Here is a 22,033-nt window from a genome sequence, read left to right as displayed (position 1 = left end):
AGAACGGCTTGAGTGCTAGTGGGTAATTAATGACAAAGACTGGTATGTTGCCACAGTGCTTCACCAGGTATTTTTCATGCTCAGTGTGTAGATCAGCACCCCACTCTGGAGTGAAGGTGAAGTTCTGGGATGCCTGCTTTAAGATCTCCACTGCCTCAGTATAAGAAATGATTAGAAAATTGTTTTTTAGCATATGTTCTAATCTGTCCTTTTGTCCAGGAGCTATGAATTTGTGACAGAGTTCAACATCTTTAGGACAATTTGAGAGAACTGTCACTGCTGAAGTCTGGAAGAGGCTCTCCGTAACCTGCATGAGATCTTGAAGGCTCTCCGGAAAAGAAATCTCTGCTTCTACCATATAGAACTCTGCCAGGTGCCTCCGGCTCTGAGAATTCTCTGCTCGGAATGTTGGACCAAAGGTAAACACTTGAGTAAAAGCTCCTGACATCACTTCTAGATGAAGCTGTCCTGAGACAGTTAAGAAAACAGGAATATTGAAGAAATTCTCCTCAGGCACCTTTATTTTGCTTGAAGGTTCAACTTGAAAAAGTTCTCCAGCTCCCTCACAGTCATTGGATGTGATTACTGGAGTATGAATATGCACAAAGCCACTGTCCTTAAAGAAAGAATGGATAGCTGCTGTGGCTTCACTGCAAACCCTCAGTATGGAACCCAGAACATTGGTCCTACACCTGAGGTGAGGATATTGTCTCAGATACTCCAGAGGGTGCCTCTCTTTATATTTAAAAGGGAAAGCCTTGGCATCACAATTGCCAACAACTTCAATTTTTTCTGCCTTCAGTTCCACATTTTGCTTTTTGGATGGACTTTTTACCAGCTGCCCTTGAACTTCCACAGAACACCCAAAAGCCAGTTCTCTACTGTCAAAGCTTGAATCTGCTACAACCTGAAGGCTTTCCAAAGACGACCCATCATTTATGTGCAGGAACAGGACTTCCTTCTGGGAGCGGACTGAACGAATCCATCCCTCTGCTTCCCGAAAGGGCGGAACGGAGACCGCTCATTCAGCGGCTAATGATGAAGAGAAAGCTTCTGCTCCCTTTGGGGAAGGAGAACACCTGACAGACTCCCTCAGATTCTAAACCCACGCCCGAACGCCGGCTGAAACACGCGCGGCGGTCACGCGAACGTCACTATGCCAACGTTCACGTCATCACGCTACGAGGAGGTGCCAAGGGCCTGCAATGTGGTCTTAATGCACAGTGAAGCCCATTGAATTCTGGGTGAGTCGACAGAAACCTTTCCATCCAGCCTCCTTGTTTCAGTGTTTCTGGAGCTCGAATCTGTTCTCTGGTTTCCAGTCGGAAACCCCTGTCTATAGGTTGTGAGGATGCAGTGAATACAGTTGCCCTTGCTCCACATGGAGCTGTCTCGTTTGAAGCCTTGGACTCACGGTCACCTCACTAGGAGTAGTACCTAGGCTTGGGTGTGAATAGGGTGATGGGGATGGGGCCGAGAAATGCATGTTTCAGGTTGTGCTGGGGTCTCATGCAGGAAATGCCCAGCTGCGGCTGATTAGTATTCTCAGCAAGAGGTGGATCTTGCCCAGAGCTGTGTGAGCCTTGTGTGCTAAGTTCTTCTCAACACGTGCCCTCACAAATATCTTTTCTCATCTTGTTTTCTTGCTGAAAGCTTCCTTGGAGCTTGCCTCACAGCCAAAACCAAGGTGGAATTCATTTCCATGAGCAGCTGCCACAAACTTCTAGCTTCTTGGACGAAACACTGAGCCATCCTGTCCTGTGCATCTAGTTCCCATGGTGTCTCATTGAGCTGGTTGTCCCTGGAGGAAAGGGGAATGGATAGTGTGCTCCACCTCAGTCCTGGTTTTTCCAATTGACTTGTAGGGTCAACCAGCCTGAGGTGCCCCCCTGGGGACACTTTGTTGGCTTAGTGGCTCTTCCTGGGTTTTCTGTGAAGTGTTCACATTCTGTTGTCCACTTGTTGCTTACTCACCAAGGGTCCATCACACTGCTGAACATTTCAAGAAGTAGAAAATTCATGCTGTAAACAAAACCAAAATATAACTCGTAGAATTTTTAGAAGATCTTAAAACCAGATAGAAAAATTTGCAAGAGGCACAAGCCAACAGTTTATAAGAAAGATGTATCACTGGCCTTTAAATTTATAAAGACTTGTTTAAAGACATGAGCAGCCAAGTCACAAGAAGAGTATGGACCTAGCCCCAAACCACGTTAGGAACATATTAAATCTAAAGCAGGTAAGAAAAATCATACTAAATTTCCCTTGAAAACTGAAACTCAAGCAGTAGTGGCAAAGATAGTAGTAATTGTAGACAGAGACATTTGGATACTTGGAATAAATGTGTTTTGTGTGTTCTAAACGTAAAGAGAGACATGGAAATCCGAAATTAGACCCGATTTTATCTTACGGATATAAAAAAAAATAGTGTCAGATGAAGCATATTTTAAGGTTTCCCTGATACTTCAGAAATTAAAAAGAAAAAAAAAAAAAAGGACCATGGGAAACCAGGATTCAGTTCCTGGTTTGGGACGATCCCCTGGAGTGGGAAATCACAGCGTGCTCCTGTGTGATTCCTGCAAAATCCCCACGGACACAGGCGCCTGGGGGGCTAGAGTCCAGGGGGTCAAAAAGAGTTGGACACCACTGAACAACGAAGCACAGCACAGCACAGCACATTGAATGTTTGTGAAAGAAAGGCAGGTAGGGAGGAAAGAGGGAGAAAGGGAAACAAGGGAAATGAAAGGAAGGAAAGAAAATCCTCTGTTGCTGGTGAGAACAGAGCAACCAGAGATGGCCTTCAGCAGGACAGCACCACACATGTCCATCTGAGCACTCTCAGACGGTTTGAAACAACCATCTCCAACTTTGGTCCCACTCCTGCAACCAAACTCATGTGCAGGATTTACCACTAACAGCCTAATAGTCAACTGGGTTCTCCTCATTCAAATCCTGATTCACCCAGAAATGAAAAAGACACGTGTGCCCCAATGTTCATCATAGCACTGTTTACAATACCCAGGGCATGCAAGCAACCAAGATGTCTATCAGCAGACAAATGGGTAAGAAAGCTGTAGTACATAGACACTATGGAATATTGCTCAGCCATTAAAAAGAACACATCTCAATCCATTCTAATGAGGTGGATGAAACTGGAGCCTATTTTACAGAGCGAAGTAAGTAAGTAAGAAAAACAACAAACACTGGATAAGGCATATATATTGAATTTAGGAAGATGGAAATCATAACCCTATATGGGAGACAGCAAAAGAGACACAGACTTTCAGAACAGACTTCTTTGGGACTCTACGGGAGATGGGGAGGGTGGGATGATCTGAAAGAAAGCATTGAAACATGTATATTATCATATGTGAAAGTGATAGCCAGTCCATGTTCGATGAATAAGACAGGCTGCTCAGGGCTGGTACACTGGGCTGACCCAGAGGGTTGGGATGGGGAGGGAGGTGGAAGGGGGGATCAGGAAGGGGAACACATGTATTTCCATGGCTGATTCATGTCAATGTATGGAAAATACAGCACAATATTGTAATGTAATTACACACCAATTAAAATAAATTAAATAAAATAAAATACATTCCTTTGCCAAAAAGGCCCTAAGCAGTATTGGATTTTTGACCTCCAAAAACGCCATTCTTTCCTTCTTTCTTTCCTCCTTCCTCCCCCCGCATTCTTTCCATTTCTTTCTCTTTATACAGCTGTTAAATCTTGCTTTCCATTTATAGTTGTGACAAAGTTCTGGCTCTATTTCCTATGTTGTACATTGGATACCTGAGCTCATCTTCCACTTAAATAAGAATGCGTGCCTCCCCGTCCCCCACCTCTGTATTGCCCCTGGGTCTTCCCCTCCACGCTGGGAACCAATAGATGCGTCTCTATATCTGTGCGCCTCCATTTTTATCATATTCTCCAATTTTCGGTATGTCTACATTCTATAAGTGATATCACAGTGTATTTGTGTATCTCTGTCTGAGTTATTTTTCTCAATATTCTACCTTTGATATTGTTGCAAATGTCAATATTTCATTCTTTTGATGGGCAACTCCTCTGTATGTTTTTTAACAAATGGCACTGACCCCCCACACGGGACACAGCTTCCCAGCTAAGTGTCCATCTCTGCACTCACACAGAGAAACACCAAGTCCTCTTCTGCTCCCATGGGAAGTGTGTTTGAATCTCAGTCTGGAACCAGTTCTGCCCACGACTTTCTGGCATCCTGGACCTTCTGGTCCCATCTCCAACTCCACAGAAGCCATCTCCCTCCCTCCTCACACATTTATCCCCTCTCTGCCCTCCCTGCCACCCCATTATCAGATAACTCAGACACAAATATAATATCACATCAGCTTGATTGTGTTTTATTTTCATTATTAATGTATGCAGTTGCTATAATGTTCAGCATCTGTACTTGTAGCCAGTACACATCAGCGATACCCACGGGCATTTCTGAAGGCTCTAGCCATGCCCTGAAGTCCCTGGCTGTCCATTGGTCCAGCTGGAATGGCAGGGGTCCCCATTGTCTCTGGGATCTCGTCTGGTTCATTCTGATTAGCTGTAATGGCAGGGGTCTCCATGGTCTATTGGACCTGCTCTAGTGATTCTGATTAGCTGGAATGGCAGGGGTTTCCATGGTCTCTGGGACCTCCTCTGGTTGGTTCTGATTAGCTTTAATGGCAGGGGTCTCCATGGTCTATTGAAGCTGCTCTTTTTCATTCTGATTACCTGGAATGGCAGGGGTTTCCATGGTCTCTGGGACCTCCTCTGATTCATTCTGATTAGCTGGAATGGCAGGGGTCTCCATGGACTATGGGACCTACTGTGGTTCATTCTGATTAACTGGAATGGCAGAGGTCTCTGTGGTCTCTGGCACCTCCTCTGATTCATTCTGATTAGCTGGAATGGCAGGAGTCTCCATGTTGTCTGGGACCTCCTCTGGTTCCGTCTGATTCAGCTGTTCATTTGCCTTGGAACTCTGGCTACAGAGGTTTGAGCATTTTATTTTCTGAAGTTTTTTGTGGTGGGAGTTTTCAGAGAAGTTTTCTTTAGCAGCTTTGCTGGAATGGGATTATTCACCATCACGGTTATCATGGCCACCTGGAGAAAACAAGACAGGGCGCCAAAATAGCACTGGTTTAGGGAAGAGTGTGAAGACAGGTGGGAACAATGGCTTCAGAATGGGTGTGGGCAGAGAAGTGTTATAAGCCAGGCAAGGACAGGGAGGGGGTCTTTTGGGGTGGGGCCAATGGGCAAGGGAGTATAGCTGGGTTCACCTCACCTAGACGTTTTGTTGGACCTCAGTTGATAGGAGATTTTCATCTTCTCCTGGGTAACAGGACGTGCATGTTCCATAACTACTCTGGAGCCTTGTGGCTTCCTAGTCACCTCAGTCATTTGGAGGACTCACAGTCGTCTACTCAGAGCCCCTGAACACATCTATATATACCCGTCCCCATGGACGACACCCTCCTGCTTTATGAGGTCAGCAAGTCCCTTCCCCAGCCAAAGGAGTCCCTGGGTGAGGTTTGACATCACAAAGCTGTACCCTGACATTTATAACAGAGGTTGGAGATGAATTCAGATGATTTCCTGGGAGAAATGTGGCATTTGTAATGCCCTAAAGAGACCTCCAAACTCACCTGCCACCCTCACCTCTATGTCAACTCTGATGGGTCACACAGCAGGCAGAGTGCATCTCCTCCAAACCTTGCCCTACAGCCACACTCCTCGGCCATTCATTCTGGCCTCTCTTAGCTTTCACCATTACCCAGCCTTTCATATCTTGCCTAAACTCCCTCCATGACTAATAGGTTGTATTTAAGCGTCTGTGGAAGCGAGAATCATTGCACGTTCGTCCTGCAATGTGGTGTTAATGCACCGTGAAGCCCATTGAATTCTGGGTGAGTCGACAGAAACCTTTCCATCCAGCCTCCTTGTCTCAGTGTTCGAGGAGCTCGAATCCGTTTTCTGGTTTCCAGTCTGAAAACACTGTCTATAGGTTGTGAGGATGCATTGAATACAGTTGCCTTTGCTCCACATGGAGCTGTCTCGATTCAAGCCTTGGGCTCACGGTCACCTCACTAGGAGTAGTAACTAGGCTTGGATTTGAATAGGGAGATGGGGATCGTCTGAGAAATGCATGTTTCAGGTTGTGCTGGGGTTCCATGCAGGAAAAGCCCAGCTGCGGCTGATTAGTATTCTCAGGAAGAGGTGGAGTTTGTCCAGAGCTGTGTGAGCTTTGTGTGCTAAGTTCTTCTCAACACGTGCCCTCACAAATATCTTTTCTCATCTTGATTTCTTGCTGAAAGCTCCCTTGGAGCTTGCCTCACAGCCAAAACCAACGTGGAATTCATTTCCATGAGCAGCTGCCACAAGCTTCCAGCTTCTTGATAAAACACTGCGTCATCCTGTCCTGTGCATCTAGTTCCCATGGACTCTCATTGAGCTGGTTGGCTCTGGAGGAAAGGGGAATGGATAGTGTTCTCCACCTCAGTCCTCGTTTTTCCAATTGACTCGTAGGGACAACCAGCCTGAGATGCCCTCCTGGGGACAGTTTGTTGCCTTAGTGGCTCTTCCTGGGTTTCCTGTGAAGTGTTCACATCCTGTTTTCCACTTGTTGCTTACTCTCCCAGGGTCCATCACACTGCTGAACATTTCAAGAGGTAGAAAATGCATGCCATAAACAAAACTAAAATATAACTCTTAGAATTTTTAGAAGATCTTAAAACCTGATAGAAAAATTTGCAAGAGGCACAAGCCAACAGTTTATAATAAAGATGTATCACTGGCCTTTAAATTTACGAAGATTTGTTTAAAGACATGAGCAGCCAAGTCACAAGAAGAGTATGGACCAAGCCCCAAACCACATTAGTAACATACTAAATCCAAAGAAGGTAAGAAAAATCATACTAAATTTCCCTTGAGGACTGAAACTCAGGCAGTAGTCGCATAGATAGTAGTAATTGTAGACAGAGACATTTGGATACTTGGAATAAATGTGTTTTGTGTGTTCTAAACTTAAAGAGAGACATGGAAATCCTAAATTAGATCCCATTTTATCTTACAGATATAAAAAAATAGTGTCAGATGAAGCATATTTTAAGGTTTTCCTGATACTTCAGACATTAAAAAGAAAAAAAAAAAAATGCACCATGGGAATCCAGGATTCAGTGCCTGGGTTGGGACGATCCCCTTGAGGGGGAAATGGCAACCTGCTCCCGTGTGCTTGCTGCAAAATCCCCATGGACAGAGGAGCCTGGTGTGCTATAGTACAGGGGGTCAAAAAGAGTTGGACACCACTGAACAATGAAGCACAGCACAGCACAGCACATTGAATGTTTGTGAAAGAAAGGCAGGTAGGAAGGAAAGAGGGAGAAATGGAAACAAGGGAAATGAAAGGAAGGAAAGAAAATCCTCTGTTGCTGGTGAGAACAGAGCAACCAGAGATGTCCTTCACCAGGACAGCACCACACATGTTCATCTGAGCACTTTCAGACGGTTTGAAACAACCTTCTCCAACTTTGGTCCCACTCTTTCAACTAAACTCATGTGCAGGGTTTCCCACTAACGGCCTAATAGTCATCTGGTTTCTCCTCATTCAAATCCTGACTCACCCAGAAGGGAAAAAGACACGTGTGCCCCAATGTTCATCACAGCACTGTTTACAATACCCAGGGCATGGAAACAACCTAGATGTCCATCAGCAGACAAATGGGTAAGAAAGCTGTGGTACATAGACACAATGGAATATTGCTCAGCCATTAAAAAGAACACATGTGAATCCATTCTAATGAGGTGGATGAAACTGGAGTCTATTTTACAGAGCGAAGTAAGTCAGTAAGAAAAACACCAAACACTGTATAAGGAATATATATTGAATTTAGGAAGATGGAGATGACAACCGTATATGGGAGACAGCAAAAGAGACACAGACTACCTGAACAGACTTCTTTGGGACTCTGCGGGAGATGGGGAGGATGAGATGATCTGAAAGAAAGCATTGAAACATGTATGTTATCATATGTGATAGGGATAGCCAGTCCATGTTTAATGCATAAGACAGGGTGCTCAGGGCTGGTACACTGGGCTGACCCAGAGGGTTGGGATGGGGAGGGAGGGGGAAGGGGGGATCAGGATGGGGAAGACATGAATTTCCATGGCTGATTCATGTCAATGTATGGAATATACAGCACAATATTGTAATGTAATTACACACCAATTAAAATAAATAAAATAAAATAAAATACATTCCTTTGCCAAAAAGGGCCATAAGCAGTATTGGCTTTTTGAACTCCAAAAACGCCGTTCTTCCCTTTTTTCTTCGCTCCTTCCTCCCCCCGCATTCTTTCCATTTCTTTCTCTTTCTACAGCTGTTAAAGATTGCTTTCCATTTATAGTTATGACAAAGTCTTGTCTCTATTCCCCATGTTGTACATTGCACACCTGAGCTCATCTTCCACTTCACTAACACTGCGTGCCTCCTACTCCCCCACCTCTGTATTGCCCCTGGGTCTTCCCCTCCACGCTGGGAACCAGTAGATGCGTCTCTATATCTGTGCACCTCCATTTTTATCATATTCTCTAATTTGCGGTATGTCTACATTCTATAAGTGATATCATAGAGTATTTGTGTATCTCTGTCTGAGTTATTTTCCTCAATATTCTACCTTTGATATTGCTGCAAATGTCAATATTTCATTCTTTTGATGGGCAACTCCTCTGTATGTCTTTTAACAAATGGCACTGACCCCCCACCCAGGACACAGCTTCCCAACTAAGTGTCCATCTCTGCACTCACACAGAGGAACACCAAGTCCTCTTCTTCTTCTCCCATGGGAAGTGTGTCTTTGAAATTCAGTCTGGAATCAGTTTTGCCCACGAATTTCCGGCAACCTGGACCTTCTGGTCCCATCTACAACTCCACAGAAGCCATCACCCTCCCTCCTCAAACACTTATCCCCTCCTTGCCCTCTCTGCCACCCCACTATCCGATAACTCAGAGACAAATATCACATCATATCAGGATGATTGTATCTTATTTTCGTTATTAATGTATGCAGCTGCTATAATGTTCAGCATCTGTACTGTTAGCCAGTAGGCATCGGCGATACCTGTGGGCATTTCTCAAGTCTCTAGCCATGCCCCGAAGTCACTGGCTGGCCACTGGTCCCGATGGAATGGCAAGGGTCTCCATTGTCTCTGGGATCTCGTCTGGTTCGTTCTGATTAGCTGTAATGGCAGGGGTCTCCATGGTCAATTGAACCTGCTCTAGTTCATTCCGATTACCAGGAATGGCAGGGGTTTCCATGGTCTCTGGGACCTCCTCTGATTCATTCTGATTAGCTGGAATGGCAGGGGTCTCCATGGACTATGGGACCTACTGTGGTTCATTCTGATTAACTGGAATGGCAGGGATCTCTGTGGTTTCTGGCACCTCCTCTGATTCATTCTCATTAGCCGGAATGGCAGAGGTCTCCGTGGTCTCTGGGACCTTCTCTGGTTCGTTCTGATTCAGCTGTTCATTTACCTTGGAACTCTGGCTACAAAGCTTTGAGCATCTGACTTTCTGAAGCTTTTTTGTGTTGCGAGATTTCAGAGAAGTTTTCCTGGGCAGCTTTGCGGGAATTGAATTATTTACCCTCTCGGTTTTCATGGCCACCTGGAGAAAACAAGAGAGGGAGACAGAATGACACGGGTTAAGGGAAGAGTTTAAAGACAGGTGACAAAGATGGCTTCAGAAGGGGTGTGGGCAGAAAAGGTTTATGTGCCAGGCAAGGACAGGGAGGGGGTCTTTTGGGATGGGGCCAGTTGGCAAGAGAGTGTGGAAGGGTTCAGCTCACCTAGACATTTTTTCTGGACCTCAGTTGATAGGAGGTCTTCATCTTCTCCTGAGTAACAGGAGGTGCGTGTCCCATAACTACTCTTGAGCCCTGTGTCTTCTTAGCCACCTCAGTCATTTAGAGGACTCACAGTGGTCTGCTCAGGGCCCCTGAGGACCCCTATATATACCCGTGCCCATGGATCCTCACCCTCATGATTTACGAGGTGAGCAAGTCTCTCCCCCAGCCAAAGGAGTCACTGGGTGAGCTTTGACATCACAAAGCTGCACCCTGACATGTATAGCAGAGGTGGGGAATCAATTCAGATGATTAGCTGGGAGAAATGTGGCATTTATAATGCCCTAAAGAGACCTCCAAACTCACCTCCCACCCTCACCTCTATGTCAACTCTGATGGGTCACACAGCAGGCAGAGTGCATCTCCTACAAACCTAGCCCCACAGCTACACTCCTCAGGCATTCATTCTGTCCTCTCAGCTTTCACCATTATCTAGCATTTCATATCTTGCCTAAACTCCCTCCATGACTACTAGGTTGTGTTTAAGCATCTGTGGAAGCGAGAATCATTGCTCGTTCGTCCTGCAATGTGGACTTAATGCAGATTGAAGCCCATTGAATTCTGGGTGAGTCGACAGAAACCTTTCCATCCAGCCTCCATGTCTCAGTGTTCCCGGAGCTCACCTCCGTTTTCTGGTCTCCAGTCGGAAACCCCTGTCTATAGGTTGTGAGGATGCAGTGAGTACACTTGGCCTTGCTCCACATGGAGCTGTCTCGTTTCAAGTCTTGGACTCACGGTCACCTCACTAGCAGTAGTACCTAGGCTTGGGTTTGAACAGGGTGATGGGAATGGGGCCGAGAAATGCATGTTTCAGGTTGTGCTGGGGTATTCCATGCAGGAAATGCCCAGCTGCAGCTGATTAGTATTCCCAGCAAGAGGTGGAGTTTGCCAAGAGCTGTGTGAGCCTTGTGTGCTAAGTTTTTCTCAACACGTGTCCTCACAAATATCTTTTCCATTCTTGTTTTCTTGCTGAAAGCTTCCTTGGAGCTTGCCTCACAGCCAAAACAAAGGTGGAATCCATTTCATTGAGCAGCTGCCACAAGCTTTCAGCTTCTTCGATGACACACTGGGTCATCCTATCCTGTGTATCTAGTTCCCATGGTATTTTATTGAGCTGGTTGTCTCTGGAGAAAAGGGGAATGGATACTGTGCTCCACCTCAGTCCTCGTTTTTTCCGAGTGACTCGTAGGGTCAACCAGCCTGAGGTGCGCCCCTGGGGACAGTTTGTTGGCTTAGTGGTTCTTCCTGGGTTTCCTGTGAAGTGTTCACATCCTGTTGTCCACTTGTTGCTTACTCACCCAGGGTCCATCACACTGCTGAACATTTCAAGAGGTAGAAAAAGCATGCCGTAAACAAACCCAAAATATGACTCTTAGAATTTTTAGAAGATCTTAAAACCTGATAGAAAAACGTGCAATTGGCACGAGCCCACAGTTTATAAGAAAGATGTATCACTGGCCTTTAAATTTACGAAGACTTCTTTAAAGACATGAGCAGCCAATTCACAAGAAGAGCAGGGACCTAGCCCCGAACCACGTTAGAAACATACTAAATCTAAAGAACATAAGAAAAATCATACTAAATTTCCCTTGAGAACGAAACTCAGGCAGTAGTGGCATAGATAGTAGTAATGGTAGACAGAGACATTAGGATACTTGGAATAAATGTGTTTTGTGTGTTCTAAACTTAAGGAGAGACATGGAAATCCTAAATTAGACCCCATTTTATCTTACAGATATAAAAAAAATAGTGTCAGATGAACCATATTTTAAGGTTTTCCTGATACTTCAGACATTCAAAAGAAAAAAAAAAAAAAACTGCATCATGGGATACCAGGTTTCAGTCCCGGGGTTGGGATGATCCCCACGAGGGGGAAATCGCAGCTTGCTCCCATGTGCTTGCTGCAAAATCCTCATGGATAGAGGAACCTGGTGGCCTATAGTAAAGAGGGTCAAAAAGAGTTGGACACCACTGAACAACGAAGCACAGCACAGCACAGCACATTGAAAGTTTGTGAAAGAAAGGCAGGTAGGGAGGGGAGAGGGAGAAAGGGAAACAAGGGAAATGAAAGGAAGGAAAGAAAATCCTCTATTGCTGGTGAGAACAGAACAACCAGAGATGTCCTTCAGCAGGACAGCACCACACATGTCCATCTGAGCACTCTCAGACGGTTTGAAAGAACCATCTCCAACTTTGGTCCCACTCCTGCAACCAAACTCATGTGCAGGGTTTACCACTAACAGGCTAATAGTCATCTGGTTTCTCCTCATTCAAATCCTGATTCACCCAGAAGTGAAAAAGTCACGTGTGCCCCAATGTTCATCACAGCACTGTTTACAATACCCATGGCATGGAAGCAACCTAGATGTCCATCAGCAGACAAATGGGTAAGAAAGCTGTGGTACATAGACACAATGGAATATTGCTCAGTCATTAAAAAGAACACATCTCAATCCATTGTAATGAGCTGGATGAAACTGGAGCCTATTTTACAGAGCGAAGTAAGTCAGTAAGAAAAACATCAAACACTGTAATAGGCATATATATTGAATTTAAGAAGATGGAGATGATAACCTTATATGGTAGACAGCAAAAGAAACACAGACTTCCAGAACAGTTTTTTGGACTCTGTGGGAGATGGGGAGGGTGGGATGATCAGAAAGAAAACATTGAAACATGTATATTATCATATGGGAAAGGCATAGCAAGTCCATGTTCGATGCATTAGACAGGGTGCTCAGGGCTGGTACACTGGACTGACCCAGAAGGATGGGATGGGGAGGGAGGTGGAAGGGGGGATCATGAAGGGGAACACATGTATTTCCATGGCTGATTCATGTCAATGTATGGAAAATACAGCAAAATATTTTAATGTAATTACACACTAATTAAAATAAATAAAATAAAATAAAATACATTCCTTTGCCATAAAGGGCCTAAGCAGTATTGGCTTTTTGACCTCCAAAAACGCCATTCTTTACTTCTTTCTTTCCTCCTTCCTATCCCCGCATTCTTTCCATTTCCTTCTCTTTATACAGCTGTTAAAGCTTGCTTTCCATTTATAGTTATGACAAAGTCTTGGCTCCATTCCCCATGTTGTCCATTGCATACCTGAGCTCATCTTCCACTTAACTAACAGTGCGTGCCTCCCACTCCCCCACCTCTGTTTTGCCCCTCGTTCTGCCCTCCCACCCTGGTAACCAGTAGATGCCTCTCTATATCTGTGCGGCTCCATTTTTATCATATTCTCTAATTTTCAGTATGTCTACATTCTATAAGTGATATCATAGTGTATTTGTGTAACTCTGTCTGAGTTATTTTTCTCAATATTCTACCTTTGATATTGCTGCAAATGTCAATATTTCATTCTTTTGATGGGCAGCTGCTCTGTATGTCTTTTAACAAATGGCACTGACCCCCCGCACAGGACACAGCTTCCCAGCTAAGTGTCCATCTCTGCCCTCACACAGAGAAACACCAAGTTCTCTTCTTCTTCTCCCACGGGAAGTTTGTCTTTGAAGCTCAGTCTGGAACCAGTTCTGCCCACGAATTTCTGGCAACCTGTACCTTCTGGTCCCATCTTCAACTCCACAGAAACCATCTCCCTCCCTCCTTACACACTTATCCCCTCCCTGCCTTCTCTGCCGCCCCACTATCAGATAACTCAGAGACTAATATAATATCACATCAGGTTGATTGTATTTTATTTTCGTTATTAATGTATGCAGTTGCTATAATGTTCAGCATCTGTACTGTTAGCCAGTACACATCAGTGACACCTGCGGGCCTTTCTGAAGTATCTAGCCATGCCCCGAGTCACTGGCTGTCCGCTGGTTAAACTGGAATGGCAGGGGTCTCCATTGTCTCTGGGACTTCCTCTGGTTGGTTCTGATTAGATGTAATGGCAGGGATCTTCATGGTCTATTGACCTGCTTTTGTTCATTCTGATTACCTGGAATTGCAGGGGTTTCCATGGTATCTGGGACCTCCTATGATTCATTCTGATTACCTGCAATGGCAGGGGTCTCCATGAACTATGGGACCTGCTGTGGTTCATTCTGATTAACTAGAATGGCAGGGTTCTCGGTGGTCTCTGGCACCTCCTCTGATTCATTCTGATTAGAGGGAATGGCAGGGGTCCCCGTGGTCTCTGGAACCTCCTTTGGTTCCTTCTGATTCAGCTGTTCGTTTACCTTGGAACTCTGGCTACATAGCTTAGAGCATCTGATTTTCTGAAGCTTTTTTGTGGTGGGAGTTTTCTTTTTTTTTTTTTTTTTTCTTTATTTTTTATTATTATTATTATTTTTTTCCAGTTGGTTTTGTCATACATTGATATGAATCAGCCATGGATTGGTGGGAGTTTTCAGAGAAGTTTTCTTGGGCAGCTTTCCGGAATGGGATTATTCACCCTCACGGTTATCATGGCCACCTGGAGAAAACAAGACAGGGAGCCAGAATGGCACTGGTTTAGGGAACAGTGTGAAGAAAGGTGGGAACGATGGCTTCAGAGGAGTTTGGGCAGAGAAGGGTTATGTGCCAGGCAAGGAGAGGGGAGGGGGTCTTTTGGGGTGGGGCCAATGGACAAGAGAGTGTGGAAGGGTCAGCTCACCTAGATATTTTCTCTGGACCTCAGTTGGTAGGAGGTCTTCATCTTGTCCTGGGTAACAGGAGGTGCGTGCTTCATATCTCCGCTGGAGTCTTGTGGCTTTCTAGTCACCTTAGTCATTAGGAGGACTCACAGTTGTCTGCTCAGAGCCCTGGAGCACCCCTATATATACCCGTCCCCATGAATCCTCACCCTCATGCTTTATGAGGTCAGCAAGGCCCTTCCCTAGCTAAAGGAGTCCCTGGGTGTGCTTTGACATCACAAAGCTGCACACTGACATGTACAGCAGAGGTTGGGGATCAATTCAGATGATTTGCTGGGAGAAATGTGGCTTTTGTAATGCCCTAAAGCGACCTCCAAACTCACCTGCCACCCTCACCTCTATGTCAACTCCGATGGGTCACACAGCAGGCAGAGTGCATCTCCTCCAAATCTTGCCCCACAGCCACACTCCTCGGGCATTCATTCTGTCGTCTCTGAGCTTTCACCATTATCTAGCCTTTCATATCTTGCCTAAACTCCCTCCATGACAACTAGGTTGTGTTTAAGCATCTGTGGAAGCAAGAATCATTGCTCGTTCTTCCTGCAATGTGGTCTTAATGCACCTTCAAGCCCAACGAATTCTCGGTGAGTCGACAGAAACCTTTCCATCCAGCCTCCTTGTCTCAGTGTTCCCGGAGCTCGCCTCAGTTTTCTGGCCTCCAGTTAGAAACGCCTGTCTATAGGTTGTGAGGATGCAGTGAGCACACTTGGCCTTGCTCCACATGGAGCTGTCTTGTTTCAAGACTTGGACTCACGGTCACCTCACTAGGAGTAGTACCTATGCTTGGGTTTGAACAGGGTGATGGGGATGGGGCCGAGAAATGAATGTTTCAGGTAGTGCTGGGGGATCCCATGCAGGAAATGCCCAGCTGCGGCTGATTAGTATTCCCAGCAAGGGGTGGAGCTTGCCCAGAGCTGTGTGAGTCTTGTGTGCTAACTTATTCTCAACACGTGCCCTCACAAATATATTTTCTCAACTTGTTTTCTTGCTGAAAGCTTCCTTGGAGCTTGCCTCACAGCCAAAACTAAGGTGGAATTCATTTCCATGAGCAACTGCCACAAGCTTTCAGCTTCTTGGACGAAACACTGAGTCATCCTGTCCTGTGCATCTAGTTCCCAAGGTCTCTCATTGAGCTGGTTGGCTCTGGAGGAAAGTGGAATGGATAGTGTGCTCCACCTCAGTCCTCAATTTTCCAATTGACTCGTAGGGTCAACCAGCCTGAGGTGTGCCCGTGGGGACAGTTTGTTGGCTAAGTGGTTCTTCCTGGGTTTCCTGTGAAGTATTCACATCCTGTTGTCCACTTGTTGCTTCCTCACCCAGGGTCCATCACACTGCTGAACATATCAAGAGGTAGAAAAACCATGCCGTAAACAAACCCAAAATATGACTCTTAGAATTTTTAGAAGATCTTAAAACTTGACAGAAAAATGTACATGAGGCACGAGCCAACAGTTTATAGAAAGATGTATCACTGGCCTTTAAATTTTCGAAGACTTGTTTAAAGACATGAGCAGCCAATACACAGGAAGAGTATGGACCTAGCACCGAGCCACGTTAGGAACATATTAAATCAAAAGAAGGTAAGAAAAATCATACTAAATTTGCCTTGAGAACTGAAACTCAGGCAGTGGTGGCATAGATAGTAGTAATGGTAGACAGAGTCATTAGGATACTTGGAATAAATGTGTTTTGTGTGTTCTAAGCATAAGGAGAGACATGGAAATCCTAAATTAGACCTCATGTTATCTTACAGATATAAAAAAAAAAAAAAAATAGTGTCCGGTGAAGCATATTTTAAGTTTTCCTGATACCTCAGACATTAAAACAAACAAACAAAAAAAAAAAAAAAAAAAAAAAAATACCCTGCACCATGGGAGACCAGGATTCAGTCCCTGGTTTGGGACGATCCCCTGGAGGGGGAAATGGCAGCCTGCTTCCGTATGCTTGCTGCAAAATCCCCATAGACAGAGGAGCCTTGTGGGCTACAGTCCAGGGGGTCAAAAAGAGTTGGACAACACTGAACAACGAAGCACAGCACAGCACAGCACATTGAATGTCTGTGAAAGAAAGGCAGCTAGGGAGGAAAGAGGGAGAAAGGAAAACAAGGGAAATGAAAGGAAGGAAAGAAAATCCTCTGTTGCTGGTGAGAACAGAGCAACCAGAGATGTCCTTCAGCAGGACAGCACCACACATGTTCATCTGAGCACTCTCAGATGGTTTGAAACACCCATCTCCAACTTTGGTCCCGCTCCTTCAACCAAACTCATGTGCAGGGTTTACCCCAACAGGCTAATAGTCATCTGGTTTTTCGTCATGCAAATCCTGATTTACCCAGAAGTGAAGAAGACACGTGTGCCCCAATGTTCATCACAGCACTGTTTACAATGGAAGCAACCTAGATATCCATCAGCAGACAAATGGGTAAGAAAGCTGTGGTACACAGACACAATGGAATATTGCTCAGCCATTAAAAAGAACACATGTGAATCCATTCAAATGAGCTGGATGAAACTGGAGCCTATTTTACAGAGAGACGTAAGTCAGTAAGAAAAACACCAAACACTGTATAAGGCATATATATTGAAATTGGGAAGATGTAGATGATAACCCTATATGGGAGACAGAAAAAGAGACACAGACTTACAGAAGAATCTTTTGGACTCTGCGGGAGATGGGGAGGGTGGGATGATCTGAGAGAATAACATTGAAACATGTGTATTATCATATGTGAAAGGAATAGCCAGTCCATGTTCTACACATAAGAGAGGGTGCTCAGGGCTGGTACACTGGGCTGACCCAGAGGGATGGGATGGGGAGGAAGGTGGAAAGGGGGATCAGATAGGGGAACACATGTATTTCCATGGCTGATTCATGTCAATGTATGCAAAATACAACACAATATTGTAATGTAATTACACACCAATTAAAATAAATAAAATAAAATAGATTTCTTTGCCAAAAAGGACCTAAGCAGTATTGGCTTTTTTACCTCCAAGAACGAAATTCTTTCCTTCTTTCTTCCCTCCTCCTCCCTGAATATTCTTTCGATTTCTTTCTCCTTATACAGCTGTTAAACCTTGCTTTCCATTTATAGTTATGACAAAATCTTGGCTCTATTCCCCATGTTGTACATTGCATACCTGAGCTCATCTTCCACTTAACTAACACTGCATGCCTCCGACTCCCCCACCTCTGTATTGCCCCTCGTTGTTCCCCTCCATGCTGGTACGCAGTAGATGCGTCTCTATATCGGTGCGCCTCCACTTTTATCATATACTCTAATTTGCGGTATGTCTACATTCTATAAGTAATATCATAGAGTATTTGTGTATATCTCTGAGTTATTTTTCTCAATATTCTACCTTTGATATTGCTGCAAATGTTAATATTTCATTCTTTTGATGGGCAATGTCTCTGTATATCTTTTAACAAATGGCACTGAGCCCCCACACATGACACAGCTTCCCAGCTAAGTGTCCATCTCTGCACTCACACAGAGGAACACCAAGTCCTCTTCTTCTTCTCCCATGGGAAGTGTGTCTTTGAAGTTCAGTCTGGAATCAGTTCTGCCAACGACTTTCTGGCAAACTGGACCTTCTTGTCCCATCTCCAACTCCACAGAAGCCATCTCCCTCCCTCCTCACACACCTATCCACTCCCTGCCCTCTCTGCCGCCCCACTATCAGGTAACTCAGAGACAAAAATTATATCATATCAGGTTGATTGCATTTTATTTTCATTATTAATGTATGCAGTTGCTATAATGTTCAGCATGTGTACTGTTAGCAAGTACACATCAGCAATACCCACGGTCATTTCTGAGATCTCTAGCCATACCGCGAAGTCACTGGTTGTCCACTGGTGCAACTGGAATGGCAGGGGTCTCCATTGTCTCTGGGATCTCGTCTGGTCCTTTCTGATTAGCTGTAATGTCAGGGGTCTCCATAGTCTATTGAACCTGCTCTAGTTCATTTTGATTACCTGGAATGGCAGGGGTTTCCATGGTCTCTGGGACCTCCTCTGGTTCCTTCTGATTAGCTGGAATGGCAGGGTTCTGCATTGTCTATTGAACCTACTCTTGTTCATTCTGATTACTTGGAATTGCAGGGGTTTCCATGGTCTCTGGGACCTCCTCTGATTCATTCTATTTAGCTGGAATGGCAGGGGTCTCCATGGACTATGGGACCTACTGTGGTTCATTCTGATTAACTGGAATGGCAGGGGTCTCTGTGGTCTCTGGCACCTCCTCTGATTCATTCTGATTAGCTGGAATGGCAGGAGTCTCCATGGTCTCTGGGACCTCCTCTGGTTCCTTCTGATTCAGCTGTTCATTTGCCTTGGAACTCTGGCTACAGAGGTTTGAGCATCTGATTTTCTGAAGCTTTTTTGTGGTGGGAGTTTTCAGAGAAGTTTTCTTTAGCAGCTTTGCCGAAATGGGATTATTCACCATAACGGTTTTCATGGCCACATGGAGAAAACAAGACAGGGCGCCAGAATGGCACTGGTTTAGGGAAGAGTGTGAAGACGGGTGGCAACAATGGCTTCAGAATGGGAGTGGGCAGAGAAGTGTTATATGCTAGGAAAGGACAGGGAGGGGGTCTTTTGGGGTGGAGCCAATGGTCAAGAGAGTGTGGCTGGGTTCAGCTCACCTAGATATTTTTTCTGGACCTCAATTGGTAGGAGGCCTTCATCTTCTCCTGGGTAACAGGAGGTGCGTGTTCCATAACGACTCTGGAGCCTTGTGGCTTTCCAGTCACCTCAGTCATTTGGAGGACTCACAGTGGTCTGCTCAGAGCTCCTGAGCACCGCTATATATACCCGTCCCCATGGAGCATCACCCTCATGCTTTATGAGGTCAGCAAGTCTCTTCCCCAGACTAAGGAGTCCATGGGTGAGCTTTGACATCACAAAGCTGCACCTTGACATGTATAGCAGAGGTTGGGGATCAATTCAGATGATTTGCAGGGAGAAATGTGGCATTTTGTAATGCCCTAAAGAGACCTCCAAACTCACCTGCCACCCTCACCTCTATGTGAACAATGATGGGTCACACAGCAGGCAGAGTGCATCTCCTCCAAACCTTGCCCCACAGCCACACTCCTCGGGCATTCATTCTGTCCTCTCTCAGCTTTCAACATTATCTAGTCTTTCATATCTTGCCTAAACTCCCTCCATGAATACTAGGTTTTGTTTAAGCGTCCATGGAAGCAAGAATCATTGCTCGTTCGTCCTGCAATGCGGTCTTAATGCACCTTGAAGCCCATCGAATTCTGGGTGAGTCGACAGAAACCTTTCCATCCAGCCACCTTGTCTCAGTGTTCCCGGAGCTCACCTCCGTTTTCTCGTCTCCAGTCGGAAACCCCTGTCTATAGGTTGTGAGGATGCAGTGAACACACTTGGCCTTGCCCCACATGGAGCTGCCTCGTTTAAAGTCTTGGACTCACGGTCACCTCACTAGCAGTAGTACCTAGGCTTGGGTTTGAACAGGGTGATGGGGATGGGGCCGTGAAATGCATGTTTCTGATTGTGCTGGGGGATCCCATGCAGGAAATGCCCAGCTGTGGCTGATTAGTATTCCCAGCAAGGGTTGGAGCTTGCCCAGAGCTGTGTGAGCCTTGTGTGCTAAGTTCTCCTCAACACGTGCCCTCACAAATATCTTTTCTCATCTTGTTTTCTTGCTGAAAGCTTCCTTAGAGCTTGCCTCACAGCCAAAACCAAGGTGGAATTCATTTCCATGAGCAGATGCCACAAGCTTACAGCTTCTTGGACGAAACACTGAGTCATCCTGTCCTGTGCATCTAGTTCCCTTGGACTCTCATTGAGCTGGTTGGCTCTGGAGAAAAGGGGAATGGATAGTGTGTTCCACCTCAGTCCTCATTTTTCCAATTGGCTTGTCGGGTCAACCAGCCTGAGGTGTGTCCCTGGGGACAGTTTGTTGGCTAAGTGGTTCTTCCTGGGATTCCTGTGAAGTGTTCACATCCTTTGTCCACTTGTTGCTTACTCACCCAGGGTCCATCACACTGCTGAACATGTCAAGAGGTAGAGAAACTATGCGGTAAACAAACCCAAAATATAACTCTTAGAATTTTTAGAAGATCTTAAAACCTGATAGAAAAATGTGCAAGAGGTTCGAGCCAACAGTTTAGAAGAAAGATGTATCACTGGCCTTTAAATTTACGAAGACTTGTTTAAAGACATGAGCAGCCAATTCACAAGAAGAGTATGGACCTAGCCCCGAACCACGTTAGGAACATATTAAATCTAAAAAAGGTAAGAAAAATCATACTAAATTTCCCTGGAGAACTGAAACTCAGGCAGTAGTGGCATAGACAGTACTAATTGTAGACAGAGACATTAGGATACTTGGAATAAATGTGTTTTGTGTGTTCTCAACATAAAGAGAGACATGGAAATCCTAAATTAGACCGCATGCTATCTTACAGATATAAACAAAATAGTGTCAGGTGAAGCATATTTTGAGGTTTTCCTGATACCTCAGACATTAAAACGAAGAAAAAAAAAATCCTGCACCGTGGGAGACCAGGATTCAGTCCCTGGTTTGGGACGATCCCCTGGAGTGGAAGTTGTCAGCCTACTTTCGTGTGCTTGCTACAAAATCCCCATGGACAGAAGAACCTGGTGGGCTACAGTCCAAGGGGTCAAAAAGAGTTGGAAACCACTGAATAACGAAGCACAGCACAGCACAGCACATTGAATGTCTGTGAAAGAAAGGCAGCTAGGGAGGAAAGAGGGAGAAAGGAAAACAAGGGAAATGAAAGGAAGGAAAGAAAATCCTCTGTTGCTGGTGAGAACAGAGCATCCAGAGATGTCCTTCAGCAGGACAGCACCACACATGTCCATCTGAGCACTCTCAGACGGTTTGAAACAACCATCTCCAACTTTGGTCCCACTCCTTCAACCTAACTCATTTGCAGGGTTTACCACTAACAGGCTAATAACCATCTGGTTTCTCCTCATTCAAATCCTGACTCACCCAAAAGTGAAAAAGACACGTGTGCCCCAGTGTTCATCATAGCACTGTTTACAATGGAAGCAACCTAAATATCCATCAGTAGACAAATGGGTAAGAAAGCTGTGGTACATAGACACAATGGAATATTACTCATCCATTAAAATGAACACATGTGAATTCATTCTAATGAGGTGGATGAAACTGGAGCCTATTTTACAGAGTGAAGTAAGTCAGTAATAAAAACACCAAACACTGTATAAGGCATATATATTGAATTTAGGAAGATGGAGATGATAACCCTATATGGGAGACAGCAAAAGAGACACAGACTTACAGAACAGTCTTTGGGCTCTGCAGGAGATGGGGAGGGTGGGATGATCTGAGAGAATAGCTTTGAAACATGTATATTATCATATGTGAAAGGGATAGCCAGTCCATGTTCGATGCATAAGACAGGGTGCTCAGGGCTCGTACACTGGGCTGACCCAGAGGGATGGGAT

General features: G+C 45.1%; 1 pseudogene; it reads right to left on the bottom strand.

Moving 5' to 3' along the window:
• Positions 1-9: 9 nt before the first annotated feature.
• On the bottom strand, positions 10-3,799 carry LOC133052961 (probable asparagine--tRNA ligase, mitochondrial; annotated as a pseudogene).
• Positions 3,800-22,033: the final 18,234 nt, after the last annotated feature.

The sequence above is a fragment of the Dama dama genome, chromosome X (genome assembly GCF_033118175.1).
Source record: "Dama dama isolate Ldn47 chromosome X, ASM3311817v1, whole genome shotgun sequence".
Lineage (NCBI taxonomy): Eukaryota > Metazoa > Chordata > Mammalia > Artiodactyla > Cervidae > Dama > Dama dama.
Note: the sequence above shows the minus strand (reverse complement) of the source record. Positions and strands in the feature narration are given on the sequence as shown.